At 45.8% G+C, this 20,008-nt stretch overlaps 1 protein-coding gene and 1 long non-coding RNA gene across 6 annotated transcripts in view; one reads left to right on the top strand and one right to left on the bottom strand.

The window, feature by feature from the left end:
• The window catches only part of ADAM22 (ADAM metallopeptidase domain 22), a 1,877,697-nt gene that overhangs the window by 703,766 nt on the left and 1,153,923 nt on the right, over nt 1-20,008 (top strand). The window lies entirely within an intron of this gene.
• LOC138569053 (uncharacterized) lies at nt 7,457-8,313 on the bottom strand. The gene is made up of 3 exons (XR_011303087.1): nt 8,031-8,313; nt 7,854-7,928; nt 7,457-7,766 (listed from the first exon to the last, which is right to left on the bottom strand). It is a non-coding gene; the product is annotated as an uncharacterized lncRNA (long non-coding RNA).

Genomic DNA, 20,008 nt, shown 5'->3' with positions numbered 1-20,008 from the left:
CTCCAGACCACCGTTCTTCGCCTGCCAAGCCATTACAGAAGGGAAAGACCGTGCCTGCTGGGCCTAGAGACCCAAGCTACTCCTCACTGATGAGCCCCAACAAGGGCGAAACATGTTTGGGGATGCTTGTGGTCTCGTGCAGAAGGGATGTGACCTAGCAGTTCGGGCTGGACTGCCCCTTTTGGGGTGGGGCCAAGCCTGATTTGCATATGGTCTTTCCCCTTCTGTAATGGCTTGGCAGGCGAAGAACGATGGTCTGGAGGGTTGCCCCGAGCAATGCCAGTGGTTAAGATTCAGTCTAAACCTTCCAGCCATCACCTCTTTGTTTTTGCTTTGTCACCCCGAGTGGGACGGGTATGCCCAGACGTGGGTCCCGTGCCTGCTGGGCCTAGAGACCCAAGCTACTCCTCACTGATGAGCCCCAACAAGGGCGAAACATGTTTGGGGATGCTTGTGGTCTCGTGCAGAAGGGATGTGACCTAGCAGTTCGGGCTGGACTGCCCCTTTTGGGGTGGGGCCAAGCCTGATTTGCATATGGTCTTTCCCCTTCTGTAATGGCTTGGCAGGCGAAGAACGATGGTCTGGAGGGTTGCCCCGAGCAATGCCAGTGGTTAAGATTCAGTCTAAACCTTCCAGCCATCACCTCTTTGTTTTTGCTTTGTCACCCCGAGTGGGACGGGTATGCCCAGACGTGGGTCCCGTGCCTGCTGGGCCTAGAGACCCAAGCTACTCCTCACTGATGAGCCCCAACAAGGGCGAAACATGTTTGGGGATGCTTGTGGTCTCGTGCAGAAGGGATGTGACCTAGCAGTTCGGGCTGGACTGCCCCTTTTGGGGTGGGGCCAAGCCTGATTTGCATATGGTCTTTCCCCTTCTGTAATGGCTTGGCAGGCGAAGAACGATGGTCTGGAGGGTTGCCCCGAGCAATGCCAGTGGTTAAGATTCAGTCTAAACCTTCCAGCCATCACCTCTTTGTTTTTGCTTTGTCACCCCGAGTGGGACGGGTATGCCCAGACGTGGGTCCCGTGCCTGCTGGGCCTAGAGACCCAAGCTACTCCTCACTGATGAGCCCCAACAAGGGCGAAACATGTTTGGGGATGCTTGTGGTCTCGTGCAGAAGGGATGTGACCTAGCAGTTCGGGCTGGACTGCCCCTTTTGGGGTGGGGCCAAGCCTGATTTGCATATGGTCTTTCCCCTTCTGTAATGGCTTGGCAGGCGAAGAACGATGGTCTGGAGGGTTGCCCCGAGCAATGCCAGTGGTTAAGATTCAGTCTAAACCTTCCAGCCATCACCTCTTTGTTTTTGCTTTGTCACCCCGAGTGGGACGGGTATGCCCAGACGTGGGTCCCGTGCCTGCTGGGCCTAGAGACCCAAGCTACTCCTCACTGATGAGCCCCAACAAGGGCGAAACATGTTTGGGGATGCTTGTGGTCTCGTGCAGAAGGGATGTGACCTAGCAGTTCGGGCTGGACTGCCCCTTTTGGGGTGGGGCCAAGCCTGATTTGCATATGGTCTTTCCCCTTCTGTAATGGCTTGGCAGGCGAAGAACGATGGTCTGGAGGGTTGCCCCGAGCAATGCCAGTGGTTAAGATTCAGTCTAAACCTTCCAGCCATCACCTCTTTGTTTTTGCTTTGTCACCCCGAGTGGGACGGGTATGCCCAGACGTGGGTCCCGTGCCTGCTGGGCCTAGAGACCCAAGCTACTCCTCACTGATGAGCCCCAACAAGGGCGAAACATGTTTGGGGATGCTTGTGGTCTCGTGCAGAAGGGATGTGACCTAGCAGTTCGGGCTGGACTGCCCCTTTTGGGGTGGGGCCAAGCCTGATTTGCATATGGTCTTTCCCCTTCTGTAATGGCTTGGCAGGCGAAGAACGATGGTCTGGAGGGTTGCCCCGAGCAATGCCAGTGGTTAAGATTCAGTCTAAACCTTCCAGCCATCACCTCTTTGTTTTTGCTTTGTCACCCCGAGTGGGACGGGTATGCCCAGACGTGGGTCCCGTGCCTGCTGGGCCTAGAGACCCAAGCTACTCCTCACTGATGAGCCCCAACAAGGGCGAAACATGTTTGGGGATGCTTGTGGTCTCGTGCAGAAGGGATGTGACCTAGCAGTTCGGGCTGGACTGCCCCTTTTGGGGTGGGGCCAAGCCTGATTTGCATATGGTCTTTCCCCTTCTGTAATGGCTTGGCAGGCGAAGAACGATGGTCTGGAGGGTTGCCCCGAGCAATGCCAGTGGTTAAGATTCAGTCTAAACCTTCCAGCCATCACCTCTTTGTTTTTGCTTTGTCACCCCGAGTGGGACGGGTATGCCCAGACGTGGGTCCCGTGCCTGCTGGGCCTAGAGACCCAAGCTACTCCTCACTGATGAGCCCCAACAAGGGCGAAACATGTTTGGGGATGCTTGTGGTCTCGTGCAGAAGGGATGTGACCTAGCAGTTCGGGCTGGACTGCCCCTTTTGGGGTGGGGCCAAGCCTGATTTGCATATGGTCTTTCCCCTTCTGTAATGGCTTGGCAGGTGAAGAACGATGGTCTGGAGGGTTGCCCCGAGCAATGCCAGTGGTTAAGATTCAGTCTAAACCTTCCAGCCATCACCTCTTTGTTTTTGCTAAGGAATGTATGTAGAAACATTTAATTTGCATAGTTCACCAATAGAGGTATATGAACCTCTTCAAACATGCATTTCACAGCTTCAAATGGCACGTACAGATGAGAGCCCTGCTCATTCACTAACCGACCTATTAAGAAATATACATATTTATTAGCATTCATGTGCATTTACAGAAACACATTTGCAACCCTTCATGAATGTTTGGCAATCCATAAGGTGCACATCTACAAATACTGCCTCAAGAGAAGCTACAGTTTAGATAACAAATAAAAAAATAAAATATGATATAGTGTAGAAAGAAAGTAACAGTGTTAGTTGTAAATAGCAACTGTGTTAATGAGAGGAAATATACCTACCTGACTTATCTACAATTCGTATCAACTCAACAAGTTATTAGTAGGTATATAAAATGAGGCCAAAATGTGAAAAACCTGAACATGTACATACACAGCTTTTATGTTAAGCAGTAAACTGTGACAATAACACATTGGTAAAATACAAACATGAAAATATCACCTTCCAGAGCCACATTTGAACGTTTGCAGCACTCAATAACTGCAAGCCCATACCCCATTTAAGGTCTCGTCCTTGGTGTATTGTAAATCTGGTAAGTATTAATTACTTTAACAACAAAAAAAACCTCATCAATTAAAGTGATGTTTGCTTAGGGCACACTAACCCACATAATCTCAACTCATGGAAATTCACACAACACACACTCAAACAACATCACCTAGGCCTACAAGTGTTAGCTAGTCAGTATCTAAAGGGAACTTGTGCTCTTTGGTGTGGGCACATCCCAAATCCCCAAAACAATCACAGCTTTAAATAGTTTCATATGCCTGACCATTTTGCAAACTAGAACTCCCCATAAGTACAAAAGGTGATATGTTGTAGGCGTGCCCAGATGCCCTGATTAAATATATTTACATACATTCCAAAACACGCAAAACCATATGCAAAACCACTACCATGTCATCCACTCACACTAATACCTTTACAGTATGACTTAACCTCCCCCGAAACACACCAACTATAACACAGTGTCAAAGAATGCAAAAGACTCACTCCAAGTCTCAGAGGTGGTCCAAGGGTTTTTATTGGAGTATTTGTGGGCCTTAGGGCTGTCCCTCTCTCTCTGGTCTTGGTTTGCACCTTCTCCCTAACCCAACTGTCCCTGACCCCAGGTTAGTAGATACAGAAGGTTGACCTCTACAATCTAATTCTGCCTTTGTCTAGTGGTGAGGACCTAAAGGCAAAACGCTGTATCTAACTAAACTCCCCTAGGGACTCCCTAACTATCCCTTCTCAATCTTTAAGTGTTCTAAGGGGATTTGAGAACTGTTCCTTACAGACACCCTGTTGGATTCATTCCTCCTTCTACCATGGTCACTCACCTCTTCCTCTCCCATTCGTTCTTCTACTCCCCTTCCTTGTCTCTACTCACTTCTCTTCACTCTGCCAACCAATCTTCTATCCTGCAGCGGTCCCTCATTCTTTCTAGGTCATCTTCCACCCTTTGATGTTACTCCTCCATACCACTACTCCCTCCTCTGCACTACTACTGCCCCACCCACACTACTGCACCCTCCTACCTCCACCTATTACACTGGCACCCTCCTTTCAATCAGTACCATAGACTTCACAATCACGACAAACACTACATTCCTAACTGCACTCACTACACTAACATGCCTACTCACACTGCAGCACCACTTTCACTCACTTGCTAGCCAATACTGAACTTTCTTCAGAAATTTCCTCCACACTCCGCTGCTCCTCCCTCCTGCTGGTTTCTTGGTTGTCCACCTCCTCCTCTTCTGACCGTACCCAAATATCCCACACTTCCTGCATCTTTTTGCTTCCATATGTTCTCTGCTGGTATTCCCTGGTAAATCTGGCTGCCTCATTCCCAACCGGGGTGGTGAGATGTTAGACAAATTTAGAAAGAGCAGTCTAAGCCCTGCGGAACGGCAATGGCAGCCCAGGAAGTCCAGAGTCTCTTTTTGAGTTAGGGGGCCCCATTCTTGGTGCCCAAAAGGTAAGTTCCATTTTGGTGAGGGTTTTTGTTTCTCTCACAAGTCCCTGGTGGTCTAGAGTAGTTGGTGGGGAAAGATGATAGAAGGTACACATAGGTACTCTGCACCTAAAATAGAAATGGCACGTTAAAATAAACAGCTATCTTGCTGCCCTGTCTACTAAAAGCCAAACCTATCCAGAAACATTAATCTCAATACAGTAATACCATTTAATCACAGATGAAGGCCAAGGGCGCAGTGTTGTGCAATGACGGATCGCAGGAGATGCTGGCCATTTGATACATAGCACTTTGCTCTATAACCATGCTTCGGATCCTTTAAGAGCTTAGGATTGTACCCTCTGCAGCAAAGCCTGCGCAGGCTTAGGGCACGGTGTTGTGTGATGCAGGTGTTTGGCAATGAAGGGGTGCTGCGCAGATTGTGAGTGTGATTTGCAGCCATCGACCATCAGCGCCTGAAAGGTAAGAAAGATGCATGAAGTGGGAGCAACCACGACTGCTCCGTATTAAACTACCCAGCCTTTGCGCGTACTTCCAACCTCAGGACTTCACAGCGCTCAGCCGGACTTCTACCAGTTTTCTGCCACTGAGCCAGTGTTGAGACCTTAGAGTCATGGTTTCCCATTGGGAAATCGAGGTTCAGACACTTTCGAGATGGGCTGACAGAGGATGGAGTTGATGGCTTCCAACAGGTTAGGTTGTTAGTGGAGACAGGTCGAGACTATGCTTCCGCTGGTTTGAGTCATCATTTGTGATGGGTGAGATGATGGCTTCCAAAATGGCTGAATCATCTTTCAAGTTGGGTTGAAGCAATGCTTCTATTGCATCTATTTGGTGGTCAAGACATGGTTACTTGGTTGCTTCCATGGAGTCGAGTTGGTTGTCAAGCTGAGATGGGATGATGCGCTTCCAAGGGTTGAGTCAGCGCAGAGACAGCTCAAAGAGTAAGTAAACTAAAAGCACGATAGGAGGTCCTGTAGCGGCTCTGATTTGAACCTGGTATAAACTGACTTTAAAAGTATCTTGAGGCAGCAAAAAAGTTTTGGGATGCTTTCTGGGCTTTGCAGTCACTAGGAGCCCCTGTCCAGTATTTCAGGGGCAATGTGAGTCTCCTCAGCTTTTCCCAACCAGGAAGGTTTGTAGAGATCACTGTCAGGGTTCTGTCATCTCCAGTGAGCAGGTCCTGGGTACCAGTGTCTCAGTTACAGTTAGCTTTGTCCAGCCAGCTGGTCACCACAAATAGACCCTTGGGATGCTTAGAGAGCTTATGAACTTCATCTCTTCAGCAGAAGACTCTAGAGTAGACCGTACTCCCAATCAGGTTCCAGTGAATCCTTCTCAAAGGTATCACCGGAGATTAATCAACTATGGGGATGCGCAGAGGATTCCTCCCGCCCCATGTAGGAAAAATACCACAGCAGGTTGGTCCAAAGCAAGCCTGCTGTTTAGGGTCCAATTCAGGATGCTCTAACAAATGTCCTTTTCCTACCGATATTATAACTAGAGTGCTATGTCTGCAGGAAGTGGGGCGAGGGGACAGGGTGTTTGGGAACCCTACAAAATTCCAAGATGGTGAGACCATTATGTGGATTCATGCTCTTTCCTGGGAAACCCTAACTCCACCCACTCTTTCTGACTAGCTACATCAAAAGGACTCCAGTGATCAGCACCCTGGGGAGAGGAGGCCATTGTAATGGCTGGGCTGCCTTTTAAGTATCAGTTCCCAGCTGAACCCACAGAGAGTGTTCATGTTCGCTGGAGGATGTGGCTAACCTTCTCAGATGGATCAAAGTGGACTTCCACCCAAGCTTTGGGTGGGACCCACACTTCATGTGGGGCCCACCCAAAGCTTCTTGGGTGGGACCCACATGATTGTTGTGTGTTAGGCCAGCTCAGAAAGCTTAATGAACACCAGGCCCTGTCATGAATGATTCACTGTTCACCTATCTGTCAATAAAATTACATCCAATGCCTGTGGTTGCATGACTGTATAATCTCAATAGACACCATGTACATACATGCATGGCTTATATTTACTTTATATCAACTGCCACTAGACTGCTGGGGTACACAATTATGATAGTTTGAACCTGAGGGGCATACAGGTAAAAGGCCACCTCTGGCTGTTGGAACTTTGGTTTCAGGAACGCACATGGGACTTTTGAACCTGCCCTGTTGCCACTGCAGGGCAGGTGCCTGGGACGACAGTAGATAGTCACAGCAAAGTACATTGTTGCATTAGGATTTCTGGCTTGGAGCATTATCAATGTGGGGTCCAATTAGCAGATCTCACTTTCAGAAACAGAATTACAAGCATCGTTTTATAAATAAATATAAAAAGCTGAGGCTATCCCACCCTCACTGGCATTCTGTCACACCAATACTTTTTTGCTTCCAATAGTTTTCAGAATTGCGTTGACCTCCTGCGATGACCATTTATGTGGCAAGGCACAGCAGTTCCTAAATTGCCACTTACCTGTGTGTGATAAAAGCTGTTTTAAGGATTAGCTAGGCTGGTACTGGTGGAAAGTGTAGCTCCAATATTTGTTTGCCTAGCGCACACCTAGGTTTAAGGTTTTTTTACAGGATTTGTTGAAAATTTACGGGGTGCCGGGGAGAATAACAACCTTGACACTGGGTTGTTTTAACCTATGTAAATCCAACAGATTGTCCACAAGATTGTGGAACTCTCCCGTCCCCTGCACACCCTTTATACTGTAGAAACAGTCAATATTTCTATACAATGGTAATATTCAGTTTCTTTCAGAAAAAAGAAGAAATTAATGAGAGAAGCTAATTCATGACACTATTATAATAAAACAGAATGATGGGGACCATCGGTTTTAATTGAATTTTAAATTAATTGTTATAGATATGAATTTCAATTCATTCATCATCCAGTCTTTGTAAACATAATAACGTAAATGTGTTCATTTTGAGGTTACATTCAATATAATAATACAAGGGCATACAAGGTACTCATCACACTTTCTATACAATAGGCTTTTCACATGGTATATCCACAGAAAGTAATGATGAATATTTTCTCGACGCGTTTCGGGGTGTCCCCTTCTTCAGGAATTGATAGCCCTCTTCATTGCCGTTAATCTTTGTTTCGTCTATAATGTATGATACAATGATCAAATTTTAGATTCTCACTGATAACTGTCATTTAACTCTTGGGAGAAATTTTTAATAATAATCACCTGGATGTTCAATGTGGAATATCCTAACTGGATTTATTATCAATAGCAATAACAGCCCAATAATGGTTATTCAACCTGTAGATGTGATAAAAAGACAATAGGGAAAGCTCAATTAAAAACGGGATCTTAATTCATGAAGGAAAATCTAGTCATGTAATATCTAAGAAAAAATATTACCTTTCGGTATTTCTGTAAAAAGCTACTACATCCATGGAATGGGTCGCTGTGGTATGTAGAGAGTCCTCAGGTACGGAGGTAGTGCAGTAATGGGCGATTCCTCCACTCGTGTCTGTAAAAACACGTATATATACTATATTAGATACACGAAAACAATGGGGTGGGATCATTCTGTGGAGAGTATTCTGTGAAGGCCTCTAGGCTCATGATATGCAATTGGGGAGCTGTTTACAAAGGATTCTCTTACCTCCTTCCTGAGAAGATGGCCGGTGCTGTAGCTCGAACCGTTCTACACGGTTTTCGCTAAAGATGGCCACTATTTACATTATGACGAAAGTGTAGCTCCCTCAGAATAGGGAATGATTGTTGGCACTTCCACTGCAAGGCATACAGCAAGGTGTGCCATCTGCGCAGGGGCTTTAGCTTTCTTTGAATGATCCTGTTCAGTTATGCTATGGCAAAAGGTTGTTACACTGCGCTAAATCACTGCTGTAGTGGTCTGAGTGCCTGGCGTTTCTGGATGTTGGCGTATTGTGCCCCACCTGTAGAATCCAGACCTTATTCTACAGGGGGAAAGGAGTGGGGAGAAGTTAAGGTGACGGGAAAGTGTGTGAAATGCTGCAGACGTAGGGATGAGGTGAGGTGCAAAAGGATTATTTTTTGATAGCTTGGGTGAGTGTGAATTTATTAAGGTGGACCATAGACCAGCATTGTAGAAAGGATGATATGTTCTAAGCATGATTAGCATGAAACCTATTTCTATGTGAAGGAGGCGCAATATGTAGTTAATAACATAAGAACACAGTGTTTGACTTTGTGATGGGCTTGATGTGCGCTCCAGCTGCTCAGCTGAATGGGTAACAGGGCAGCATTAGGATTGCTGCAGTGATAAGTTTGTAGTGCACTTGAATTTCCAGCAGGGCGGCTGCAAAGGCTTTTCGTATTGTTATGCAGGCACATTTAACTTTTCTGTTGCAACTGACGCACAGGGATTGACATTACGATTAGCTAAACAGGAGTTAAAAACAGCTCCTGTGTATCCAGCATCAACCAGTGACCAGAGGCTGCCAATGGGGAACAAGAAGCTAACACATGGCATTCTGCAAACCTAACTTCCACATAAGATGCAAAAGTATTATGTTGTCCATTATGTATGACCACTTAGGCCCTAAATGGTTGTATAGATGTGTCCTAATGTGTATTTATTGATTATCAAAAATGCACAGAGTTAAGCTAACCAGAGCTTCTTGGCTACAGGCAGGAGCTAGATGGCTCCCAGCTCCCCTCAATGTCGCAGCAGAAATATGTGTTGTACACACACAGTAATTCAAGGAATGCCTGGCACTATAAAGCTGTGCTGCGTGGTTCAAACAGATTTTGGAACCTCCACAGATGCTTTTTTGGGTATTACCCAAATTGACCTTCTACAATTTAGCTTTTGTCCAAATTGACCTAATTATAGTGGTCCTAATTGATCTTCTGCACAATTGACCTTTATATGATTTTAGTTATTTTATACATGTATTGGGTTGGTTTTGGATTATAAATAATATAAGGGGATTGGGTGGGGGAATGCGAGGGGTTTTGGATTGGGTGGGGGTTGCCGGTGTTTCCCCCGAATATATGTCCTAATTGACCTTTTAAATAAGGTCAATTCTCCTGAGGTCAGTTTTCCTGAGGACAATTGTGAAAAGGTCAATTAGTATACATCGGCATTTTTGATCAGCAGTAGACCGACAGAGGATGTGGCTGCAAAGACTATGTGAGAGGTGAATGAGCAGCGTGCCACAGGCCACTCAATGCACAGCTGTCGAAAGCAGAGTTACTCCACTCTTGCAGGTTCAGCCAGGCGCAGGAACACAGAGAGGAGCGCCCCTCTAATGAAGATGTGTGGCTCATGACAACTTTCAGTTATTAATTCCAGAAACACAAGGAAAGATAACAAAATATCCTTAAAAAATCCCATGCATGCTTCCCAAGGTGGCGTGTTGGCACAATATTAAAAAGTCAAATACACAAATTAAATCACACAAAGAAATGATAAAATATCTAGAATTTACTTTGATCCAGTTACTACGAAACAAACCATCACGCATTTTAATTTGCTGCCACTAAATAAAAATTCCAATTCGCAGCTTGCCTACGCTACAAACAATAGCATTTTTTTTAATGGATGAAGGTTTAAAAAACACTTTTTATCAACTGCTTACCCACACGTGTAGGTTAGATTTTGATTTGTAAATGTCCTAAAATGTACTCTGGCAGTGCACTTGGGACTCTTGCAAAAATGTTTAACGCAATGCGGGGGGTCATTTCAAAGCTCCAGGGCAAAGCATGCAATTTTTGGCCTGGGAGTAATTACAATTTAGTGGCTGATGATTAAGTGGTTCAAGGCCACAATTCTGCGGCGCCAACTTCCGGAGCAAGTAACATCACCAGCAACCTTTCCTGCGCCCACAGAGTTTCCTAAAAAGTATTATATATATATATATGGGTGATAATGACCATAGCGCCTAGCATGGATATTGGTAGCCAGTGAGTGGGCACACATCTAAAGAACGCCCTCAGACTGTGTATCTCGCCTCACATCCCATTGTTCTCATATTGTCATTCGTCATGGCAATAGTTTCGGCTTATCGGCAGCACCATCTACTAGCCAAAACTAAACAGAGGCAACACGTTCTCAAATAGCAACAAAACTAAATAGAGGCAACATGTTCTCAAATAGCAATGTCCCTATTCTGCTTAGAAATTAAGATGAGGTTGCATCTGGACTTATGAAGAAATATGTTTTCACCACTGAATTAATTTGAGTTGCAAGGGCAATGGAGCGGCCCAGGTTTATCCTTAAGTTTTTGATCTTTGGTTGTGGGCGACCAGAGCACTACAGCAAGGTTGGAGCTTTTGGAGGTGATTGATGTTGGTTTATCTTCAGCTGGAGCAAAGACCGCTATTGTAGACTATTGTAGCTGATTGCTGTAGACGATGGAGGCTGGCGATCAGCCTGAATGACGCTCCTCGGTCTGTTTCCCAGACAAGTCCGTCTTATCCAGGCTGACTGGCGGGCCAGGAGGTTTGACTGAATCCCGTTGTCAATTCTGATGCAGCCACACTGGGTTCTCCTTGAGGCATGTTCTCAATTTAAGGTCGTGTGTCTGGTCTTTATACCTTGTTTCCGGGCAGCCCCTCCTACTTCGTTAGTTAATTTAAAATCAATTTGGGCAGTCGATCTTCTATGAGAAAATCCTTATGGAGGCTCGAAACACAATGGTGCACAAAAGGGTCCATGGGTGTATGTTCTTTCTCCTAAAATGCGGTTTCTCTAGTATGCACCTGTAGCTGAACTCAGGCTTCTGTCTAATCGACTCTTTTTCTGATAGCGCTTAGAATACTGGATTTGCGACACTTTAATGGGCAAGTGTCCTCCTCTCGGCTCTCTTGTGATCGTTTTGTCCTCTCTTCTTCCTATAAAGATTTTACAGAACATGTTTACATCACAAACTTGATGTATGTCCTTCTATCCTCGTTCTGCACTTCTGAACCTGGGCGATTGTGCTTTTTAGAGCTTTCGTATTGTTTTTGTTCTGCACTCCTGGTGGTGTTTTGTTCATGCTCTATACATGTTTCAAAAAATAAATAAACAGTCTCTCATCCGCAAAGCAGTGACTTTTTCATCATAATCAATAGAGGGCATATGCATTGAATGAAGCAGGGGACACTGAGGGACCCCGAGGGACTTCACAACTTGACACACATGCAGATGACTGGTAGCCTCTCAGGCCAGCCCTCAGCCACTGGAGTGCCTTCTCCCGATCCGTGCTGACCGGGGGCGGGGGAGCAAGCAAACGCTTCTGGGTGTCTGAATCATAAGCAGTGGACTGGTACAGTAAAAGCACAATGGTTTCCTGATTCCTGTCCACCTCAGTCATGTCTTCCTACAGTAGCCACTACTAGCATTTTGTGGTTGGAAAATATAAGATTGCAAGGGAAACGCAAATAGATTTTTAAAAGGGATCAGGTCTGACTAATAAACTAAGCTATTAATCAGCTCCCGTTTCAATTTATAAGTCATGCGTTTTGTATTTAAAATCATATTTTAAAAGCCTCATTTAAGGGGCCAATACTAAAAAATGGAGTTTGCTTTGGGGGATCAATTTACGGTACCCAATGTATAAATCACCAATACATTTAGAGCCATAAGCAGAAAGGTAAAAAGAGCATTACAATGAAGATGAGACCGTGAACTGCTCTGGAGTTTGTTTGTGACAGTTCCTTCTGACACGGAACACATTGGATTTGAGAAATCAAAACACAACCTGAGGTAGAGAAGATGAAGACATTGTTAGGGGATAATCGTGCAATTGCCACCCATTTATAAAATAGTCATGTGTTCTTGTTTTCAGTAGTTTGTTCATGTGGAGGTTGGTATTCAGCATGGTGTGCATAACCAGAGAGGCTACCATTAGCCACAAAGGGAACACTGCAACCTCCTTGCCTTTCATAGTGATGGGATCCTGGCAGAGAACTAGCATTGTGAAGAGTGGTAACCTTGGCAATCCCTAACCATGCAGCTAATCATACTCTATAGAACTGTAATGTAATCAGGGAAACACTGTTGCATGCTGGTCAATTCTTTGTATCCGAGTATTGATGGTTTATCAGCACATCCAAGCATCTCGCTCTCAGGTGTTTGGGAGGTCATGTGAGTTGAGGTTGCTCAATTGGAGACTGGCCACTGTCTTTCGTCTCCTGTTTAAGAAGACATTTCCTGCAGAAAGAGCATGTGTAGTCTTGTGCTAAACGTGCCTTACGTTTGAGCTTATGTAGTTTCTACAGAAGCCTCAGCTATTTCAGTTCAAATAAATGTCTGTTGAAGGACAGTTTTACATGACATCACTATATAACCCTTTTAATTGTGTTTCAAATTACAAGGTGCAGTCATGTTGTAAGGAACATTGTGTAGTTTATGGGATAACGTACAGTTAAATATTTAAGACGTATGGACGTTCTTTATTCTTTACATGTCAGCAGGGCAGGGGGCTAGTATATGTCAAGTTGGAACAGACGTGTCTGGACTACGTTTACCCTCTGTCATTTAACATTACCTAAATATCAAGACGGCATTTTGATACATTAGTCACTTAGTCATAATCTGTATATTTCTAATTAATTAACAGCATAATTTCCCCTTAATTCCAACGCTCCTTCAGTGTAAAAATACTGCAAGAACAACATCCTCTTTGGTAGAGGATGTACATTTTTTTTAGCAATATGAGATCTAAATTCCACCCCTTTATAAATGAAGTGCGATCTTTTCTGCTGAAAAGTTTAAACATAGGACCAAAAAATCAGTTTGTCAAATCCTTCTTATAGGTTCCGTAACAAACAGGAGTGGGCAGCGCATCCTGAGGGCTCTAGGGCTCTATGGCAGTTCCATGTGCAGACTACAGGACTCAGCTTAAGTGGCACACACCTCTTACGAGGACTGTCAAACCAGCTTAGATAAGTATCCTCATAAAATGGATACATTCGTGCGTGGGCCCCTGCTAACTAAGTATCCTTAAGAACAAAGGCAGTAGTTATGATGGAATCCATTCACATTTGTGTAGCTCTGAACTTGTGGTGCAAAGGTTGTTTGAATGTTTATTGAACAAATACAACCTTTTAGAATCTGCATCTGACAGATGTCATGAATCTTATTGCCCCTCTGTTCTTTTCACCAATGAGCACCGGCCACGTTGCCTTGTCATTTCTCATGGAAGTCTGTGATGTCTGCCAGTCCTATTTGTTCCCATTCAGGGATTTCTTTGGGAGTGTACATTTGGTCCATTAGTGAGGAACCTCTACAGCCAAATACCTGTCTATCTCTCCTGTACCTTCACCTCTTCTACCCCTCGCCTTCCAGCCCTCAGATCCACTTCCTAAAAATGGAACTGCAACACCACCTACAGAAGTGTCATAAGGACCACACAAAAAAACATTCTCCCTGCCCTTAACAGTGCCCTCCTCACCTTCACCATGGTGGTTGCCAAATCATACTACTTCACTAATCTGGTGACTGCTCTTCGATATTGCACTCACAAACCCGCGGCCACACTACACGCTCTACTCACTCTCCACCACCGTCTGCACTCTCTTCTGCCCTAACCAGCAATGACTTCGCTTCTAAACTAAAACAACTCGAAACACCATCCTATTCTCCCTCTGATTCTTCCCCCCCTCCAACCAGCTTTTCCACCTTCTTTCTACACCCATTCCCTCCTAATTCTCTCTGAGTTGTCACCCATTTTTAGGACTGCCAGCCCCCACTAAACCAACAACCAAGAGGCCGGCACTTCTCACCTGCTCCTGCCTCTCCTCGCTCTGCAGCTTCTCTCTTTCCCTGGGAATCTTTCCTGCCTGCTACAAGAAGGAAATTGCCTCCTTAAGAAGCCCTGGGCTGACTCCACCAATCCTGTTAATAATTGGCCTGAATCCTTCCTCCCACACTATTCCAAAATCCTCAAATGGCTCCTATTTCATAGAATCTCCCGGAGGCGTAGCCAGGATTGTCTAACAAGTGGGGCCTGAAGCTAATGCAGTGGGGCCACCGCAGTGGCATTGGAACCTGTGCATGTCCACACAACGCTGCTGAGTGTGTAATTACAGAATGTGTGTGGGACTTGCCCGCTCAGGCCCTACCCTGTCTACGCCTCTGCAATCTCCTCCGCTATCTGAATTTCACAGCCATCATTCTTCGGAATCAGCCCTTCATCACGTTTTCAACTTTCAGACCACTGTCCCTCTTTCTGAAAACTATTCTCCATCCTAATCCTACTAGACCTTTAAGCCACCTTTCACCCAGTGGTTCATTGCTATCTTCTCAGGATCCTTGCTGACCTTGTAACCCAGGACACTGCTAATCAATTGATTCCCTCATACCTTTCTAATCGGTCCTTCTCCATCTTGTGGACTGTCCATATTTCCGATCCAAGCACCCTCTCCATTGCCATCTCCTGGTGTTCTGTCCTTAGCCCATTACTGTTCACTTCGACACCATCTCCCTTGGACAACAGATCTCCTCATTTGGGATCTCATACCAGGTCTTTGTGAATGACAGGCACATCTTCTTCTCCTTCCCTTCTTTCATGCCTGACCTCTCTTACTTCTCTCTCTGTGCTCCGTTGCTTGATGGCACTTTGCTGTCTCATGCTTAGCTCCTCCAAGACCCAGGTAACCTATCTTCTGAACTCCAATGAGCTCCCCTGACTCCACAGCCTTGTGATACTTTTTGGCAGGCAACCTTTACTTTCACCACTTGCAGACAGGATTAACCTACCCCCTCCTCCTGTACAACTCTACCACACTTCTTGTACGGAACCTGTTACTCAGCCGCCTGCACTATGTCTCCGGCCTCCCATTTTACTCCTGTTCTCCCTGCTGGACAAAGTGCCCAACTTCATCACCCATTGCCTCTACAGTCGGCCTCGCTTTTCTCCCACCTCCAGACACTGTCTTCATGCTTGATGCTTTCCATGAAAAACTGGTCACTCTTCCAATTCCTACTGCTTGTTTTCAACTCCCTGCATGGGTGTGCGCCCCCTGTCCCCCTAACACGATCTCCTACTACTATCCTCCACACATCAGCAGCTCTAGCACCCTTTCTAATCTCTATGGCCCTAGACCACCCTGCGCTCCCGCTCCTTCTCCCTTCTTAGCCCACACCTCTGGAACTTCCTTCCTCCACATGTACACATTGCTACTTCTATCGACTCCTTCAAATTAGCACCAAAGCTCCACCTCGTGAACCGGGACTACTTACTCCCCAACTATGACTACCCTGTACCTACCTCCACTGTGCATACTACCCTGTATGTAGTCTGTCCCCTATGCTCACTGTCTGGAACATGTATGTCCTGTCCACTCTCCAACATCCACCAGTCATTTGCTCGCTACCTTTCCAGCTAATCTACGGCACCTGACTCAGGGTTGCACCAATCATTTGTGTTTGCTTCTTCAGGGTTTATGGTTGAAACACCCTGGATCCCCCAGGGCCATCTTAAGCACTTTTGGGGCCCCGGGCATGGACATATTTGGGGCCCCCTCCACCAAACCAAAGGAATTAAGTGATCAAGAATATCTGGTCGCACCCTTTCCCCCTACAACCATCGTGCTGATCATAACCTATAAGATGATATGCTGCCTCGCAGCATGCAAAAGTAAGCCTGTTTACTCCCTTTAAGTCTCCTTACCCACTTTATTCTTGCTCTAATCAGAATGATTAACAAGTAGCATTTGGAGACAAAAATTAGCAGTCTACGACGAGGTTGCCTCCGTTCTGGTATAGATACAGGAGACTTTTTATCAATAGCATCCAGGAAGTAATACAGCCCGTAATATTAATGCAGGACTGTATGTAAAAGGTACATGTCACCCAGAATAGACAGAGACTCACATTATCTGCCTCACAGAATGCAAAAGTGCTCAAGCATGGATACAGGAAACCGATTGGAATGAAAGAGAACGCTACACATAGCATAGCATGGATAGTGGACCCAGATTACAAGCCACCAGGAAGGTGTCTGTATTCAGACAGACTGACATTAGAAGTGGGACATGGTTTTCAAATAGTGCTGCCATTAAAGATCAATGGAACAAATGCCTGTGGTGTGTAATTTATCAAAGCTCACTATTATAGTGGAAGCAACACTATAGCCAATGAAACCATGAGTGAGGTTTTTTTGAAGATCATACCCTGAGAAGGATATAACTCTGAAGGGCTGACAATTTTGAAAGGTTTAGGGACTGGCAATTTCAGAGGTTAGGCAATGCAAGATTAAAAATAGATGCCCAGAATCACACACTGTTAAGGAGTGAAGCTGGGATTTGTACCAACGCTGCAATTTCTGCATTAAAGAACTTTCTTTTCCAGTTCTTACCATAAACTAAAATAATCTCTTTTCATAAAACTGTCTTGGAAAGTACACAAATCACATTACGAAACATGCACATTTTTTAAAACAAAATGTTATAGGAGGGTGTAATGGGAATGATTCTAACTTCATTCTCTCCGTCATCAAGGGAAGTATATAGATACCAGCATACCAATCATTGTGATTTAACAGATTTAATCTGGGTTTGTCTTTTGTATTTTAAAGCTTTAAATACTTCCAAAACACTGCCTTGTGAAATTGTCATTTATAAACGTTCAGAAAAAACTTTGTCTTTTACAAAAAAGCAAACAATTTTCTGTGTCAAATGAGCAGGCCTTAACATATGCTTGCATGAGGCCTGCAACATCTAGTCCGCTCTGTTCTGTCTACCACCCCTTCCACTCAAATGGCCTTCATAAGAAGAAAGATCAAGCAATGGGCTAAACCATGCCATCAGGGATGTAAGACATATTAGATGATTTAACCAGGATCAATGTATCGTCTGCTGGCAAATCCAAGATACAAGTGAAGTGGGAGAATGGAAAACCAGGCTCCCGTCCTTCACCTCTCGCGCTTGGCCTAGAGGGTCACGACCCAAACACCCGCCACGAGAAGAGTTTGCCCATTTGCCAGACGACCAGGTACCCTGGTACAGGAACATACGGATGTGTCCATCTGCTTGCCCAGCAGCCCGCACTGGCCATGCCGACACCTGCGGCACGGATCAACTAGACTAAAACCTACACGTCGTTAGAGATGCCATGACGACCTAGACAACGGGAAGCACATCTGTACAAATATACACACTGGACATTCCCACACCAACCTACACGAAGAATATACTCAGTGCTATGACGTAGGCGACAGGCATATTCACGGACGTGCATCTTTATTATTTTTATATAGGCTTTCAGAATGCAGAAACGCAAGACGCGTCATGAACTTTTATTTAGCTTGCTCACGCTTCTCTTTGAAACCAGGTACAACGATGAGAAATATGATAAAGACAATACCGATTATGGAATTACATGCTCCTATAACCTAAAGCACCTGTGCACCAAACGAACAACTTATGCACCGGGCCAAAGTAGGCCTCAAACAAGAGCTCCCGTGGACATCAACAAAACAAAAGTCAGTTGCTGATCCTACAGAATGAGCTTGGCAAAGCAACCAGCCAAGGTCGCAATGTTGCAAACCCACGTTCCAAGAGCAAACCATCAAAGGCACGATGTTGCAATCTCGCACTCCGCGCACCAACGTTAAAGTCACACCGACAAATTAAAGCAGACGCACAGTAGAAAAACAATATTAATTGTGCAGAATTATGCCTCTTTCACGGTCCCTTCCCACGTGATCAAGCCGAACCTGATGAGATGCCAAACCCTGGAGAACAGAGGCGTCTGGATCCCTCGCTACGAGACATTGGCAGATACACTTGAAAGGCTCAATGGACATTTGCAACGGTGGGAACGGTACCCCGTCTAGCTATGAATAAGTCCTCACATTGTCTGCATGTACCCATAGTGAAACATTGTTGCAACTTACAGGTACACCGAGAGCTGGGAACGACGGTGGTCCCAGGCTGGGGAGCTCACGGGTGCACCAATCAGAACTTGGGGCTCTTATCACTGACGCCAGCACATTTAGCCAATCCTCAGGAGCCTTCATGTAACAATTTTCATGTATCTTATTGTAGGGACAACCCAGATATACCACCTGACTACACCTTATCCAATAATATCTTTCTCTATATGTGTGCTATACTAATCCTACCACTCGAACATCCAATCAAGAGTGGCAATAGGTTTTTTGTTAACTTTCTGAAGTGACGCAAGTAGCGCGTCATAATACAGTAAAAAGGGCCTGCGAGCCCCACAATTGTGTGTGTGTCAGGACGAACGCGTGCGCTCCTTGACCCATCCCTGCCGTTTTGTCTAATAAACAGCAGAGTCACCTTGCTCCTTGTGTGCGTCTCATACTCTATCTCATCTTATCTGGGATACACACGGGAGGAGTTGGGGCCTCCCTGCCTGGAGGTCTGCGGACGGCCCGGCCGACCCCGGCAGAATTTCCCCCCGACAAGTTGGAGGCACTGCTGAGATCTGTTTAAGATCGACTTTTATTTTTACTTTTTCCAGGCACTCCCGTTGCGAGGAGGCCCGGCGGCGCGGCCCCCTCTGCCGTTGCCCCCTTCTGAGGACTACAGGACCATCGCGGAGCTGCGAGAAGACCGGACAGCGCAATCCGGATATTGGCCCTCGGGAGCCGGTTGAGAAGTATCCCGCCCGCGGTTGGCGAGTGTCCAGACGTGGTCCAGACGAGGGGAGGTGGCGAGCCGCTTGGAGGGGTGCACGCAGTCGAGCGGCCCTGCATCGAGAGAACTTGGTGAGCATGGCACACACAACGAGCAATGCGAAATTGTGAGGGAGGGGGGAGGAATTAAATAAGGGAGGAGGGAGGTGTTGCACAGGTGCGCGGCGAAGGGTTGACAATATAGTGTTGGCAATGGAATGAAAGAGAGTGAAAAGAATGCGAGAGCAGTGACGTGAAAGAGGGGGGCGGAGCACGAAAACATCACGTGTGGTCGCTCGTAGACACTGATTGGCCTAAATCGCGACTAACGTGTAGGGGTGGGCGTGTGTGGTTTCCTACGATTTGGCATTTATTGATCAATGAGTAGATGAGGTTCCCTATTGTTCGAGCAAGAAACTCGATAGGTAGATGAGGTTTCCTATTGTTCGAGCAAGAAACTCGATAGGTAGATGACGTTTCCCTGTAGGGGGTAGCTAGTTGCATAGTTGCCAAATACGGAAGATAGTTGGCTGGTTAAGCCCTCCTGTTGAGGGGCGTATCACACGCGAGGCGACGCAGCGTGTGCAGTCCAATTATATTATTGATGAGATTACCTTGTTCCAGGAGAGACAGGAAGACAGCTGTAGGGTTAGTGGGGATAAATTGCAAGTGTATTTTGAAACTAATGATGAGATTGTACTAGTAGCGTAGAGACATCGGTGACGTCACCAGTAGGGATTTTATAGGATATCACGAGCACAAGGAACATTGAGT

This window comes from Ambystoma mexicanum, chromosome 2q (assembly GCF_040938575.1).
Source record: "Ambystoma mexicanum isolate Mex_15411 chromosome 2q, UKY_AmexF1_1, whole genome shotgun sequence".
Taxonomy (NCBI): Eukaryota; Metazoa; Chordata; class Amphibia; order Caudata; family Ambystomatidae; genus Ambystoma; species Ambystoma mexicanum.
The sequence above is the reverse complement of the archived record's forward strand: the minus strand, read 5'-3'. Positions and strand labels throughout refer to the sequence as shown.